This window comes from Neomonachus schauinslandi, chromosome 4 (assembly GCF_002201575.2).
Source record: "Neomonachus schauinslandi chromosome 4, ASM220157v2, whole genome shotgun sequence".
In the NCBI taxonomy this organism is placed as follows: domain Eukaryota; kingdom Metazoa; phylum Chordata; class Mammalia; order Carnivora; family Phocidae; genus Neomonachus; species Neomonachus schauinslandi.
The window spans coordinates 15,015,451-15,029,961 of record NC_058406.1 but is presented as its reverse complement, the minus strand read 5'-3'; the positions used below and the strand labels follow the sequence as shown (position 1 = coordinate 15,029,961).

The 14,511-nt window shown below is 40.3% G+C and overlaps 1 protein-coding gene across 1 annotated transcript in view; it reads left to right on the top strand.

Moving 5' to 3' along the window:
• The window catches only part of EIF4G3 (eukaryotic translation initiation factor 4 gamma 3), a 339,888-nt gene that overhangs the window by 51,367 nt on the left and 274,010 nt on the right, over positions 1–14,511 (top strand). The window lies entirely within an intron of this gene.

Sequence of the window (14,511 nt, the reverse complement as noted above, 5' to 3'; positions counted from 1 at the left end):
CTTTTTTTTTTTTTTTTTTTTTTTAACTTTAGTGCCAGTAAGTTTTAAGCCAATTTTTGGCCCAAATGCTCTGATCTATTTCAGTTTAGGTGCTAAGGGCATCAAGTTTTTCTTTTTTTGATTGATTCCTTTTTTTCCCTCAAGTGTCTTGTCTTACTTAATTTATCATTATTATTTATTTAACCACTGGCTCAGAGTCATTATAGACTAGGGCAGATAATAAGAATGCAGATCTTTTGAGACTCAATAGATGTCTTAACAATCTTCAAATATTTTGATAATTCACCATTAAGAGAGAATGAGGAGGGTCATGAAGACATCTCAGAAAAAGCCTGGTATCAAATGGAACAGCAGTTTCTAGAGGATTTTATTTTTTATTGGGATTAGATTATATGACTCTTACATTCGATTTCCAGCTATGCAGTTTTGCCTTCAGACGTGGTTTTGGCTTGTAAATTTCTAGCTTCCAAATTCATCATGATTTAAGTCTTGCCTGAGTCTGAAACTCAGCATTGCTACTAGTATAAGTGCAATTACACATTATTCACATGGGTAATGCAGCCTGGCAGACTAAGGCCCAGCTGATGTGTTAAATGCACTGGGAAGAAGTTTTTCACACATTTAATTCATGTTATTTTCTTACATGAAAGTGCTCAATAGTATTGGCCCGGACTGTAGGAATTGTATCGTAGTTGAACTTGAATTAGCCCAAACTGAAAAAAAAAATCTATCGTTTGACATGGCAGGAAATTTGTCTTGTATCTGTATGCTAACTGCCTTAAGTATTAAAACATCAGGTATGTGAAAGCATATTAAATAATGAGATGTTTATTTGAAAAGCAGCAAGTTTACATTTGTGACTAAATTCCGTCTAACTTATGACAGTCACAAAAGAAAGTCCTTCTCTCACCCTATACTTCAGAACCGGTAATTAATCAACAGAAAAAGAAGTTACATGGTTTGAATTAGTCACTTAAATTTTGGTTTTCCAATATATAGGGAGATAGAAATTATTTGCTGTCTTAAAAATGTTCACATAGTGTTGTTTTTATTTGGTAATTAAAATTTATTCTTTGGCATAAAGCAGTTTTTGTATAATGTAGTGGAAGAAGTACTGTTATTGAGATCTTACCTAAACTCCTTTATCTTTTTGAATTGCAGTGTAGCTTTGTTTAAGCTTCTCTTCAGTCCTTAAGTCCATTATTTATAAATACGTGAATTCATTACAGGGGGAAACAGGATAATGGCCATAGACTTCTTTGGAATTGGAGCTCAGGGACCTGGGTTGAATCTCTGCTCTGACTCTTATTAGCTGTGTGACTGTGGGAAAGCCACCAGATGCTGTGATCCTCATCTTCCTCATCTTTAAAATGGGTTTAATAGCCATTTATTTCTTCACAAGTTGTTTTGAGCCTTAAATGACAAGTGCATGTACATGCTTGGCGTGGAGCTCAGCTTGCAGGGAGTGCTCAGTAGTATCTTGCTATTATTGTGTTTAATTTTCTCATTCTTCCCCCAATGTTCTGCCATTGCTGAGAGCCTCTTTTCTCCAAAGTGGCACCTTTCTCCTTACCTTCAGCATCCCCCTTCATACCAGGAGCAGATTGAGGTGGAGCAATTAGCCTGTTTTTATAGCATAGGTGCATGTTCTTACTGAGCTTCAAATTTTAGAATGTGAAACTTTATCCCTACTCCTCTTTTTATGCTTCTCACCTGACTCCTCATGGGGCATTGAAGTAGGACTTTGAAGTTGTAGAATAGTTTTCAGTGGTCACCTGAGTATTTGGGATATCTAGAACATCCCATGGGGTATCCAACTAGAACACACCTGTTGTTACTCATTTGTGACAGGTTAATGGATGGACCTGATAAGTTTGTAAATTCTACTTAGCTTATTGTGTCTTCTCTCTTATGTACTGGGGAACATGTGGGGGAAGTGAAATAGGATTCTTTTAATGTAAACAAAACTTAAATATATACACTAATAGTAAATTATGTTCTTATTTAGCTGTTCCGTGCATTTAGTCAGTAAATACAGTTAACCTTAGGAAAGGGAAACTTGAAAGTAAGAGTAGTCATAAAATACTTTGTTGGAGAGAAAGGATTTACATTTGGTCCTGAGGACTAGTTAGGATTTGTGTGAGTTCGAAGGAGCTAAGTGATGAAAGTGAGGCAAAGGTGTAGGAGGGGAAATGAATATGGCATATTTAGAGAACTTTGAAGGAATAATAAAAACCCCAAAGCTAACGTTTATCGAGCACTGAGTCTATGCCAGCTACTATGTAAAGGATTGACTCATTTAATCTTAACAGCAACTCCATTTTACATATGGGGTTTAGAAACTTGGCCATACTTGGCCATAATGCTGCCTCCTAAGTTAGTTATAATGGAAGAATTAGGTTTGTGCATCGATGTTTATTTGTTTCTGTGTAACAAATTATCCCAAAACAGTTGTTAGTGAACATCACAATAATTATCACATACTGAAAACAATGGTGTAGGAGTGTCTGGGTGGCTCAGTTGGTTAAGCAACTGCCTTCGGCTCAGGTCATGATCCTGGAATTCCAGGATCGAGGCCCGTGTTGGGCTCCCTGCTCTGCCGGAAGTCTGCTTCTCCCTCTGACCCTCCCCCCTCTCATGTGCTCTCTCTCTCTCTCTCAATATCTTTCTCTCAAATAAATAAATAAAATCTTCAAAAAAAAAAGAAAGAAAACAATGGTGTGGAATAGCAAGAAATGGACTATAAACAACCACAGAAAACCTCCATGTTTCCTTCCAGTTTGTATCTGCTCCCACTGACCTACTTCTAGTAGCATAGCTTATTTTTTTGTCAGTTTTTGAAATTCGTGTGAATCTGATCACACAGAATTTTCTTTTTCTGTCTGTTTTCTTTTTCTCAGCATTGTTGTGAGATTCATACAAGTTGTATATAGTTGTAGTTCATGCATTCTCATTGCTATGATTTTTTTTTTTAAAGATTATTTAATTGGACTCTTTAAAAGATAAGTTGAAAGTTTTTTTAGCACAATAGACTACAAGTGGAGTTAAAAAAATTTTTTTTTAAAGATTTTATTTATTTACTTGAGAGAGAGAATGAGATAGAAAGAGCATGAGAGGGGGGAGGGTCAGAGGGAGAAGCAGATTTCCTGCTGAGCAGGGAGCCCGATGCAGGACTCGATCCCGGGACTCCAGGATCATGACCTGAGCTGAAGGCAGTCGCTTAACCAACTGAGCCACCCAGGCGCCCAGAGTTAAAATTAAAAAAAAATTTTTTTAAAGATTTATTATATGAGAGAGTGTGCATGAGTGGGGGGAGGGGCAGAGGGAGAGGGATAAACAGACTTTTTAAAGAAGCATTGAAAGTATGTATAAGATTCTTTTTTTTTTTTTTTAAAGATTTTATTTATTTATTTGAGAGAGAGACTGAGAGAGAGAGAGAGCATGAGAGGGGGGAGGTTTGGGAGGGTCAGAGGGAGAAGCAGACTCCCTGCCGAGCAGGGAGCCCGATGCGGAACTCGATCCAGGGACTCGATCCAGGGACTCCAGGATCATGACCTGAGCCGAAGGCAGTCGCTTAACCAGCTGAGCCACCCAGGCGCCCGAGATTCTAAGCTATATAACTACAAAATGGTTTATGGCTGCTAAAGAATATACTGTTTTAAAGGGCAAGTTAGTTGACATATCAGGTCATGATCCCAGGGTCCTGGGGTTGAGTCCCGCATCGGGCTCCCTGCTTGGCGGGAAGCCTGCTTCTCCCTCCCCTGCTCCCCTGCTTGTGTTCCCTCTCTCGCTGTGTCTCTCTCTGTCAAATAAATAAATAAAATCTTTAAAAAAAAAAAAAAAATCTCGGAGTGAGATTGAAATTAACTTCATCCTAAGGCAGACAAAGAATACCAAAATGGTCATTTTCTGTATGTTATGAATGATTCTTTTTTTAAAAAAAATATTTATTTATTTTAGAGAGAGAGAGAGTGAGTGCAGGGTGGGGGGAGGGGCAGAGAGAGAGGGAGAGAATCTCAAGCATACTCTGTACTGTGCATGGAGCCGTATGAGGGCTCGATCCCAGGACCCTGAAATCACCACCAGAGCCGAAACTAAGAGTCGGTTGCTTAACTGACTGAGCCACCCAGGTGCCCCACGAATGAATGATTTTTTTTTTTTTTAATATTTATTTATTTGAAAGAGAGAGGGAGAGTACAAGCACGGGGGAGGGGTAGAGGGAGAGGGAGAAGCAGGCTCTCTGCTGAGCAAGGAGCCCGATGTGGAGCTCAATCCCAGGACCCTGGGATCATGACCTGAGCTGAAGACAGATGCTTAACCGACTGAGCCACCCAGGCGCCCCGAATGAATGATTCTTAATTAGTTTGGTTTAGGTTCCACAGAATTGCATATTTAAAAGCGTATTTTTTTTCCACTATAGATGTTTGTGGGTGGTGTCAAACTTCAGAGTAATGGAGTTGATGCCTTTGGTGATCTTTGGTAAAAAAAAATGAGAAATGAGAGTAACTACAGATGGAGATACACACACCCTTTTTATTATTATGATTTAGAAAATGTGTGTGACTGGGAAATCAATGGTAGAGAGCACAGCAAAGGACACTTTGCAATATCTCCTCCTCCTGCTTTCTGTGTTAAGACATTTTACATATACTTTTAGCCTTTTATTTTCCTCTGTGTAGTTCTTTCTGTATTTCTTACCAGTTCAGATAATTTCACTGTCTTAGCTAAGAAGAGCAAAGCAGTGGGAATGTAAGATGTAAGAATGTAAAATTCTTCCTTGTTCTTCATTCTTCCTAGTTCTTTATGAAAATATTTCTGTTTGTGTCTTCACTCAACTTTATTTGGAAGTTTTCTTTTACAGGTACCTCTGTCATTTTCTTTTGGTCCTATTTCCATTCCCTCTTACATCTCTTCAAGGTTCCTACTCCATTACTTACCCTGGCCTTCTTCTCTTTCACGTGCACATACTTTTTTTTTTTTTTTTAAAGATTTTATTTATTGGGCGCCTGGGTGGCTCAGTTGGTTAAGCGACTGCCTTCGGCTCAGGTCATGATCCTGGAGTCCCTGGATCGAGTCCCGCATCGGGCTCCCTGCTCGGCGGGGAGTCTGCTTCTCCCTCTGACCCTCCCCCCTCTCATGTGCTCTCTCTCTCTCTCATTCTCTCTCTCAAATAAATAAATAAAATCTTAAAAAAAAATGTAAAAAAAAAAAAAAAAAAAGATTTTATTTATTTATTTGACAGAGAGACATAGCGAGAGAGGGAACACAAGCAGGGGGAGTGGGAGAGGGAGAAGCAGGCCTCCCGTGGAGCAGGGAGCCCGATGCGAGACTCGATCCCAGGACTCTGGGATCATGACCTGAGCTGAAGGCAGACGCTTAAAGACTGAGCCACCCAGGCGCCCCCCACCTTTTTAAATAGATTTTATTTATTTATTTGGAGAGAGAGGGCGAGCACAAGCCAGGGGAGGTACAGAGGGACAAGCAGACTCCCTGGTGAGCACAGAGCCTCACATGGGGCTCCAACCCAGGACCCCGAGATCATGACCAGAGCCGAAGTGAGATGCTTAACTGACTGAGCCACCCAGGTGCCCTTCACGTGCATGTTCTCGACTTTGTTGCTGAATCCTCCCCTTGTGCCCATAACTTGTTCAGAACTTCTCTATATTAACTGTACTTTTTTGAGCTGCTGCTAGTTGAAAAGTGCTTTGGCTGAGTTTCTTTGAACACTTCAGTGTTTTTTTGTTTTGTTTTCTTAAGTACACAGTTCTGGAAGATTGTTCTTTACTTGCTGTTTCCATGTTCATCACTCATTCAAAAACATTAATAACTGTACCATTTGGCTTCTGCTCTTGTTTTACATTAGTTGTTCTTAACCTCACCTGCACATTGGAATTACTTAGAAAGAGTTAAAAACCTGAATATCACTTCAAGATTTAATTCTGATTTAGTTCTAGAGTGTGGCCTGAGCAATGGGATTTTTATTTTATTTTTTTAAAGATTTTATTTATTCATTTGAGAGAGAGAGGCAGAACAAGCAGGGGGAAAGGCAGAGGGAGAGGAAGAAACAGACTCCCTGCTGAGCTGGGAGCCTGACATCTCCCAGGTCCTGGAGATCATGACCCGAGCCAAACACAGATGCTTAACCATCTGAGCCACCCAGCCTCCCCATATTGGGATTTTTTTTCCCCAAAGATTTTATTTATTTGACAGAGAGAAAGACTGCATGAGAGGGAACACAAGCAGGGGAGTATGAGAGGGAGAAGCAGGCTTCCTGCGTAGGGAGCCCAACGTGGGGCTTGACGTGGGGTTTGATCTCAGAACCCCGAGATCATGACCCAAGCCGAAGGCAGACACCTGATGACTCAGGCACCCCTCATATTGGGATTTTTAAAAGCTATACTGGTGATTCTAATGTGTAGCCAAGGTTGAGAACCAGTAGCTTGATTCAAATCACTGGACATCAAATTGATTCCCTTTTCAAGTGAATTCTTAGAGCCTGAATGAACGTATTCTTGGGACTTGCTCTGTTGGGAAGAAGCCTTCTGTGCTTCTCTTCAGCCTCAGGTGAGACAGAGTTAATGATTTGAAGGTCTTTTCACACCAGTGGCCCTTCTCTTATATTCTCTATATTCCAAAAGGTAGCTGGTTAGGTAAATGTCTGTTTTTCTGACCCACCTGTCCTAGGGACAAGTCCCAAGGTCTTAGGCCAGTGGGAATAGGAAGCCCATTTTATTCTTGGGCAGAAGCTGAATTCTCTAGTCTAGCTTATTAATAGTAAAGCTGACACTTTTATTTCTCTCTGACATTTCTTTTTCTCTTTAGAACTTTTAAGGGGTAGAAAGATGATCACATTGGTTCCCTCAAATCTCAAAACATGCTGCTTCATCATCCCTTCTAACTTCTTTGGGTTTAACATAGTCACCAGCAGAACTTGGGACTTTGGAGTCTAGGTCATGGTTTGTTTTGCAGGGCTTACTGCTTAGAGGAGAGGAAACAAAAATGGCCTGTCACATGCATAGTGACACCATGTCCTATCCACTAATGTGAAAAAATGGCAGTAGTGTCCATTCTGTGGGTAAGACAGGTATGTGGGGCGAAGAGAGCATGATCCCTTGTACAGTTTTTCAGATTTGGTCTTTGGCTCTTGTTTTCTTCCATATCCAAGATTTTATCTGTTCCTGTAACTTTAAACCTTATCTTTAAGATGATAAATCCATATTGTTTCTTCACCTGGACCTTTGCCTGAATACCTGCTGCATGTTTTCTCTTGGATCATTCTGCAATTAGTTTATGCTCAGTAGGGAGATAGTGTTCAGTCATAAACATTAGCAAACCTAGATTGTAATCTTAACTTTGCCATCGACTTACTTTGTGGCCTTATTTGGTGACTTTCCTGAGTTTCACTTTTTTCATCTGTGGAAGAATGTGGGTAGAATTTGGAGTCCTTTCTAGCTCTGCCATCCTATGACTTTCTGATCTTTTGTGGACCGCCTGTTAATTTGCACTACCCATGCCAGTCACAGTATATGATCATAGAATATTCCAGGTACAGACTTGTCTCTGTGTTTTTGTTTTCTTTACTTAGAAAGCCTCTTGGTCTTTTACTTCTTATTCTTAACCTTCCTGTACAATCCATTTCAGACTTTTCTTCATTGTGGATGGTTCCTGATCATTGTAGTCCACAAATATTTGTTTTCTGAAGTCCTGCATAGTCACTGACATTACTGATTGGCATTCCTCAGAAAACTTCTTGAATGGTTATTTGTTATACACATACATAATTTAACCAAATTGTAAGCTCTTTGAGGATGAGACTGTGTTTTGAGTATAATGCCCAGCATGGATGTACATTTACTAATTCCCTTTTACCCTTTTATATTCTAGGTGCCTAGTATATGCTTTGTCCATAATAGCCATTCATTATTACGCCCTTACAGATTGCTTTGTGGTCACCCTTGCTAATAGTTAGAATAGATCTCTATCGCATTTCATTTTGGGATTGAGATTTGATTGCCTGTAAAGGGTTTTTTCCCTAAAATGTTTTTTTCCCCAAAATGTTTTTAGTATGAATATTAGTGCAGATTACATTGTGAATCTGTTCATAGCATTTAACGAAACCATCCCCACCCCTCTTTTTTTTTTTAAACTTTGGTTTTACAGTTTTTAATTTGTTTTGTTTTTAAAGATTTATTTAACAGAGAGAGAGAGAACGAGAGCAGGGAGAAGCAGGCTTCCCACAGAGCAGGGAGCCTGATTCGGGGCTCGATCCCAGGACCCTGGGATCATGACCTGAGCCGAAGGCAGACGCTTAACGACTGAGCCACCCAGGCGCCCCTAATTTGTTTTGTTTTTGAGTATGAAGATTAAAGCCTTAGGATGAAAATGTCATTACCAAGATGTTGATGTACTGTTAACTGGTTTTATATAAACTCCAAGAGGGTGGGGACTTTGTTGTTAATCACTCTATCTCCTCTTCCTAAAATGTCTGGCATGAAGTAGGCTCTTACTAAATATTTGTTGAATGAACGAGTGAGTGAACGAATGACTAAATCTTAACAACTGAAAGTATTTATATTCTCTGTAGCCCTGCATTGCATTTGAGCTGAAGGATGTAATGTCTTACTGTACCTGTTTCTTTTGTGTGGGAAGACCAGATGAGTAGTGGGTTTCAAACCACACTCGAAATTTGTCTTGTGTCTGATTTTCAGATGGTTTGGTGGATAGGACTGAAGGTCAGATAGGATAGGCTGGGATGGTGATCCCAGTGAGGTTGTCTGTTAAAGGGTTTGGCCAAAAGTAGGATCAATGGTTTAGGGCCAAAATAGTGGTGGGAGGAGTGTCCTAGAAGTAGGAATGCTGAGAACGTACAGTGGAGTGGGCAGATGGTAGGTGGTCTGGAGGAGCTTTGGAGATGAGGTGTGGATAACCTGCAGTGATTCTTTTCCTGGGCTCCATAACGGACTTGAATGATCAGGTCAGGTCAGGATCTGTCAAAGGAGTATCATTTTTCTTTCTTTCTTTTTTTTTTTTTTAAAGATTTTATTTATTTATTTGAGACAGAATGAGAGAGAGAGAGAGCACATGAGAGGGGGGAGGGTCAGAGGGAGAAGCAGGCTCCCCGCCGAGCAGGGAGCCCGATGTGGGACTCGATCCCGGGACTCCAGGATCATGACCTGAGCCGAAGGCAGTCGCTTAACCGACTGAGCCACCCAGGCGCCCTCATTTTTCTTTTTAAAAATATTAGAGATGCAATTAGAGTATACACCAACAGGAAGGAAACACTAATAAAAAGGAATATGTCTCCTGCTGCTTTGACCCTAAGTGTTTCAAACTTGAAGATTTTACTTTTATCTTCTAGCTATATATGAACTCCTGAGGAACAAAATAATTATGGTTTTTGTGTGTGTGTGTGAGATATAAAATACATGTGTATTTTTAAATTTTTATTATTATTTTTAAAGATTTTATTTATTTGAGAGAGAGAGAGAGAGCACGAGCAGGGAGAAATGGGAGAAGCAGACTCCCTACTGAGCAGGGATCCTATTGCGGGGCTCCATCCCAGGACCCTGGGATCATGACCTGAGCGGAAGGCAGACGCTTAAACCAACTGAGCCACCCAGGCGCCCATGTATGTATTTTTGTTTTAAGATTATTTTATTTTATTTTATTTTTTAAAGATTTTATTTATGGGGCGCCTGGGTGGCTCAGTTGTTAAGCGTCTGCCTTCGGCTCAGGTCATGATCCCAGGGTCCTGGGATCGAGCCCCACATCGGGCTCCCTGCTCCGCGGGAAGCCTGCTTATTCCTCTCCCACTCCCCCCGCTTGTGTTCCTGCTCTTGCTAACTCTCTCTCGCTCTCTGTGAAATAAATAAATAAAATCTTTTTTTTTTTTTTAAGATTTTATTTATTTATTTGACAGAGAGCGAGCGAGAGAGGGAACACAAGCAGGGGGAGTGGGAGAGGGAGAAGCAGGCTTCCCGCGGAGCAGGGAGCCCGATGTGGGGCTCGATCCCAGGACCCTGGTATCATGACCTGAGCCGAAGGCAGACGCTTAACGACTGAGCCACCCAGGTGCCCCTTAAGATTATTTTAGAGAGAGAGAGCGTGAGTGCACTCGCATGAGTTGGGAGAGGGGCAGAGGGGGAGGGAAAGGGAGAGTAATCCTCAAGCGGACTCCCCGCTGCGTGTGGACCGTGACGTATGTATTGATTTTAGGACCCTGATATCATGACCTGAGCCAAATCAGATGCCTTAACCACTGAGCCACCCAGGTGCCCCTAGTGTGTATATTTTAATTGGCTCCATTGTGTGAAATTATAAGCTGAAAATGGTCTTTACCGATGGAAAATTAGACCACATGATGCTGTTAGTTAACACTTGGTACATTTATTTTCTCTATTTTATAACTTTTCTCTCATGTAATAATCATCATGTTTTCATAATTGTGAATGACCCATGTTTAGGAATTTCATTCTCCTTTCTTAAACCTGTAGTGATCTGACATTTTAGATTAATTTAGAAGCAGTTTTTAAGAGTTGTTAAAAATGATAGCATATGTTTATGTGTAAAAAATTTGTGGAAAGATGCATTAGAAACTTGACTGTGGTGACCTGTAGGAGAAAAAGACTGGGTGTTGGAACGTACTTTCTACCTTAGATCCATCTCTACTGGTACTTTCTACTTTATATCCTCTGCACCATTTGCAGTTTGTTTTTTTAAGGGTGATCAAGTGCTCTTATAAAAACTAGTTATAGTTAATAGCCCAAGAGATCTGCAGACCTACAGACTATGGTTATATCTATAGTTTTGTTTTATTTCCAAAGTAAATAATGTTTACTCCTTCCTTTTATTTGCCAAATAAATTTAGCTGGTGTTCTTTGTTTTCATTATACATTTTTAATTCTCACTGAAATACCATTGCATTTCAGAAGTTAGTACGGTTTCCAGAAAATTGTTTAGAGGCCCTTTAGGACCAGTAGAAGATTTATTCATTTTCAAATTATGACCTAGTAAAAATGAGGTTGCAAACTGTATATGAATTTGGCTTTTTTATTCTCCACTGTCTGTGTAAAGGACGTTTAGCTATGTGATCTTCAGCATGTTACTTAACTTCTGAGGCTACCCCCCCTTCGTTATTAGACATTTATTTTTGTAAGATTATCTCCCAGGACTTTTCCAAATCTCTGATTTTATAATTTCCTACTCATTTCAACTCAAAAGACAGAATTCAGTGATTCTTAAAGGAGTGTTACAAGCAAAATTTCTATTTAACAAAAATCTACCTAACTTTCACAATAAATGTTAATTATTAAAATACATTTGCAATCTCATTTGTCTCATTGGAATGCTAAACTAGTGCTGCTTAAAGTCATCCATATGCATATATAAAATCTTGAGTCATGAAGTGGATTTTGAAATGAAAATTTCCAGCATTGAAGACATACTGTGTGTGTGTGCTCATGTGCGTGTATTTTAAGCAAATCAACATTTTCATTTTTAATCTTAATACTGGAAAATGAGCCTTTTCTTTGTTTAGAACCTCAAAAGAAGTGGTGTCTTATGCCAGTTGTAGCTTCATAGAAATTATACAATGGGTTATCAGTCAAATTTAATTAGACTATGACAGCTTCTTTCACTAACTTTCCTTCTGTTCATTAAGTTATAGCAGTGAGGAAAATGGTTATGGTCCACACCCTGGGGGTTTACAGCTTTCATAGTAAGTAGAGTAAGCAGAGTGCACTGAAACTGACATGTGAGGTCCTTGTGAACCTTGAACTGCTGCTTTCATTAGAGAAGCTCCACTGGTTTTTTGGTTTTTCGAAAAGCATTTGAGCAAATAAATGAAATATCTTTCTTAATTTTAACTTTGCTGAATACTCTTCAAGCTAAAGGGAGGAGATTATTATTGCTGGTGTCCAAATTGGAAGCCAAAACACTTTATTTCCTCTGTGGTTTTTTGAATGAACCAGATTGAAAGGGTCAATGTAAAATAGAAACCCAGGTCCTGGAATTTTGTTCAGTAGTAAAGTAAGATGTAGTGTAATCAGGGCCCATGAGTGCTTTTTTGCTGGTGTGTATTAATAGACACTGGGTGTCTGCATGCTTGGGAGCTTTTCGATGCTTTTATGTCTTCATACTTATTGTAGCCAGGCAGCTGGGGAGATATCCCCTAAAGAGGCAGAACTCCCAGCCTCCCTCTTCTGCCCTTTTTTTTTTTTTAAAAACTATATACTGGGACATTCAATGGTCTTGCATTGACCAGAAAGACAAAGAGTGCTTTCATACTCTGGGGAGTTTAGCCCAAGCCGGTGTGCTGGGCCTTTGTTAGGGCTTGCACTAGGCCTTTCTTTTTTACCACCCCAGTCTCATTGTTCATACTTTGCAGCAGCAGCAGGATCAGTTTTAGAATTTTACCTCCTTACTTAAAAATAAACAGTTGCAAAAGTGAAATCCAGTATCTTGTAATGAAAAATGTAAAGAAAAGCAAAGTTTTATTTCCTCTGGTGGTTTTTTGATAAAGAAAATCCCATTACTGCATAAGTGCCATCGTGCAAGACTTGATCTTTTTGAAATTATTCTTTGTCATTTAAAAAGTCAAAATGAACTTTCTTTTTTGTGTGGCTGTATCTCATCTAACTCACTTTTTGTTTTTATTTAAATTCAATTAGCCAACATATAGTACATCATTAGTTTCAGATGTAGAGTTCAGTAATTCATCAGTTGCGTGTAACACTCAGTGCTCATGTAAGGAACACATCACATGCCTTCCTTAATGCCATCGCTCAGTTACCCCATGCCCCCACTTACCTCCCCTCCCGCACCATCTAACTCACTGTTGATGCTTGATATTCATTCAAGAAATACAGACAAGAATCTTTTCCACTGGGACACCTGGGTGGCTCAGTTGGTTAAGCAACTGCCTTTAGCTCAGGTCATGATCCCAGGGTCCTGGGACCAAGCCCTACATCATGCTCCCTGATCAGCAAGGGGCCTGCTTCTCCCTCTCCCTCTGCCTTTCCCCCTGCCTGTGCTCTCCTGCTCTCTCTCTGTCAAATAAATAAATAAACTTAAAAAAAAATCTTTTTCACCAATGTCTGATGGCTTTTATTTATTTTTTATTTTTTTTAAAGATTTTATTTATTTATTTGACAGAGACAGAGATAGCGAGAGCAGGAACAGAAGCAGCAGGAGAGGGAGAGGGAGAAGCAGGCTTCCCGCCGAGCAAGAGCCCGATATGGGACTCGATCTCAGGACCCTGGGATCATGACCTGAGCCGAAGGCAGATGCTTAACGACTGAGCCACTCAGGCACCCTGTCTGATGGTTTTTAAATTACTCAGTGTTTTATGTTTTATTAGATAATATGAACTTGTTTTTTTAGATAATATGAACAGTTATATAGATTATTCAAAGAATGCTTCTTGCCCCAGTTGACAGGAAAACCGTAATAGTGTTGCTTTTGCCCTACATTTTGATTATATATAAGTAAACCATCAATATGAAATAAGCAAAAGTTATTTCTTAAAATTTTTATTTATTTATTTATTTTTTAAGTAGACTCCACACCCAGCATGGAGCCCAGTGTGGGGTTTGAACCCAAAACCCTGAGATCAAGACCTGAGCTGAGATCAAGAGTTGGATTCTTAACTGAATGAGCCACCCAGGTGCACCCCCCTTTAAAAAAAAAAAAAAAAAAGGGATTTATGTATTTATTTGAGAGAGCTAGAGCATGGGGGGAGGGGCAGAGGGAGAGGAAGAGAGAAACTTAAGCAGACTCGTGACGGGGCTCCATCTGACAACCCTGAGATCATGACCTGAGCCAAAACCAAGAGTCAGATGCTTAACCGACTGGGCCACCCAGGTATCCACCCCCCTCATTTAAAAAAATATTTTATTGGGGCGCCTGGGTGGCTCAGTCGGTTAAGCGTCTGCCTTCAGCTCGGGTCATGATCCCAGGGTCCTGGGATCGAGCCCCGCATCGGGCTCCCTGCTTAGCAGGGAGCCTGCTTCTCCCTCTCCCACTCCCTCTGCTTGTGTTCCCTCTCTCACTGTGTCTCTCTCTGTCAAATAAATAAAATCTTTAAAAAAAAAAATTTTTATTTTTTAGGGGCGCCTGGGTGGCTCAGTTGTTGGGCGTCTGCCTTCAGCTCAGGTCATGAATCTAGGTCCTGGGATCAAGCCCCGCATCGGGCTCCCTGCTTGGTGGGAGGCCTGCTTCTCCCTCTCCTGCTCCCCCTGCTTGTGTTCCCTCTCTCGCTGTGTTTCTCTCTGTCAAATAAATAAATAAAATCTTAAAAAAAAAAAAATTATTTTTTAAGTAATCTCTACACCCAGTGTAGGGCTTGAACTCAAAACCTCAAGATCAAGAGTAGCATGCTCTCTTAACTGAGCCAGCCAGGCACCCCTAAGCAAAAATTATTTTTTAAGATTTATTTATTTATTTGAGGGAGACCGTGCATGTGGGAGTGAGCACAGGTGTGGGGGCGGGGGGGGGGGAAGGGCAGAGGGAGAG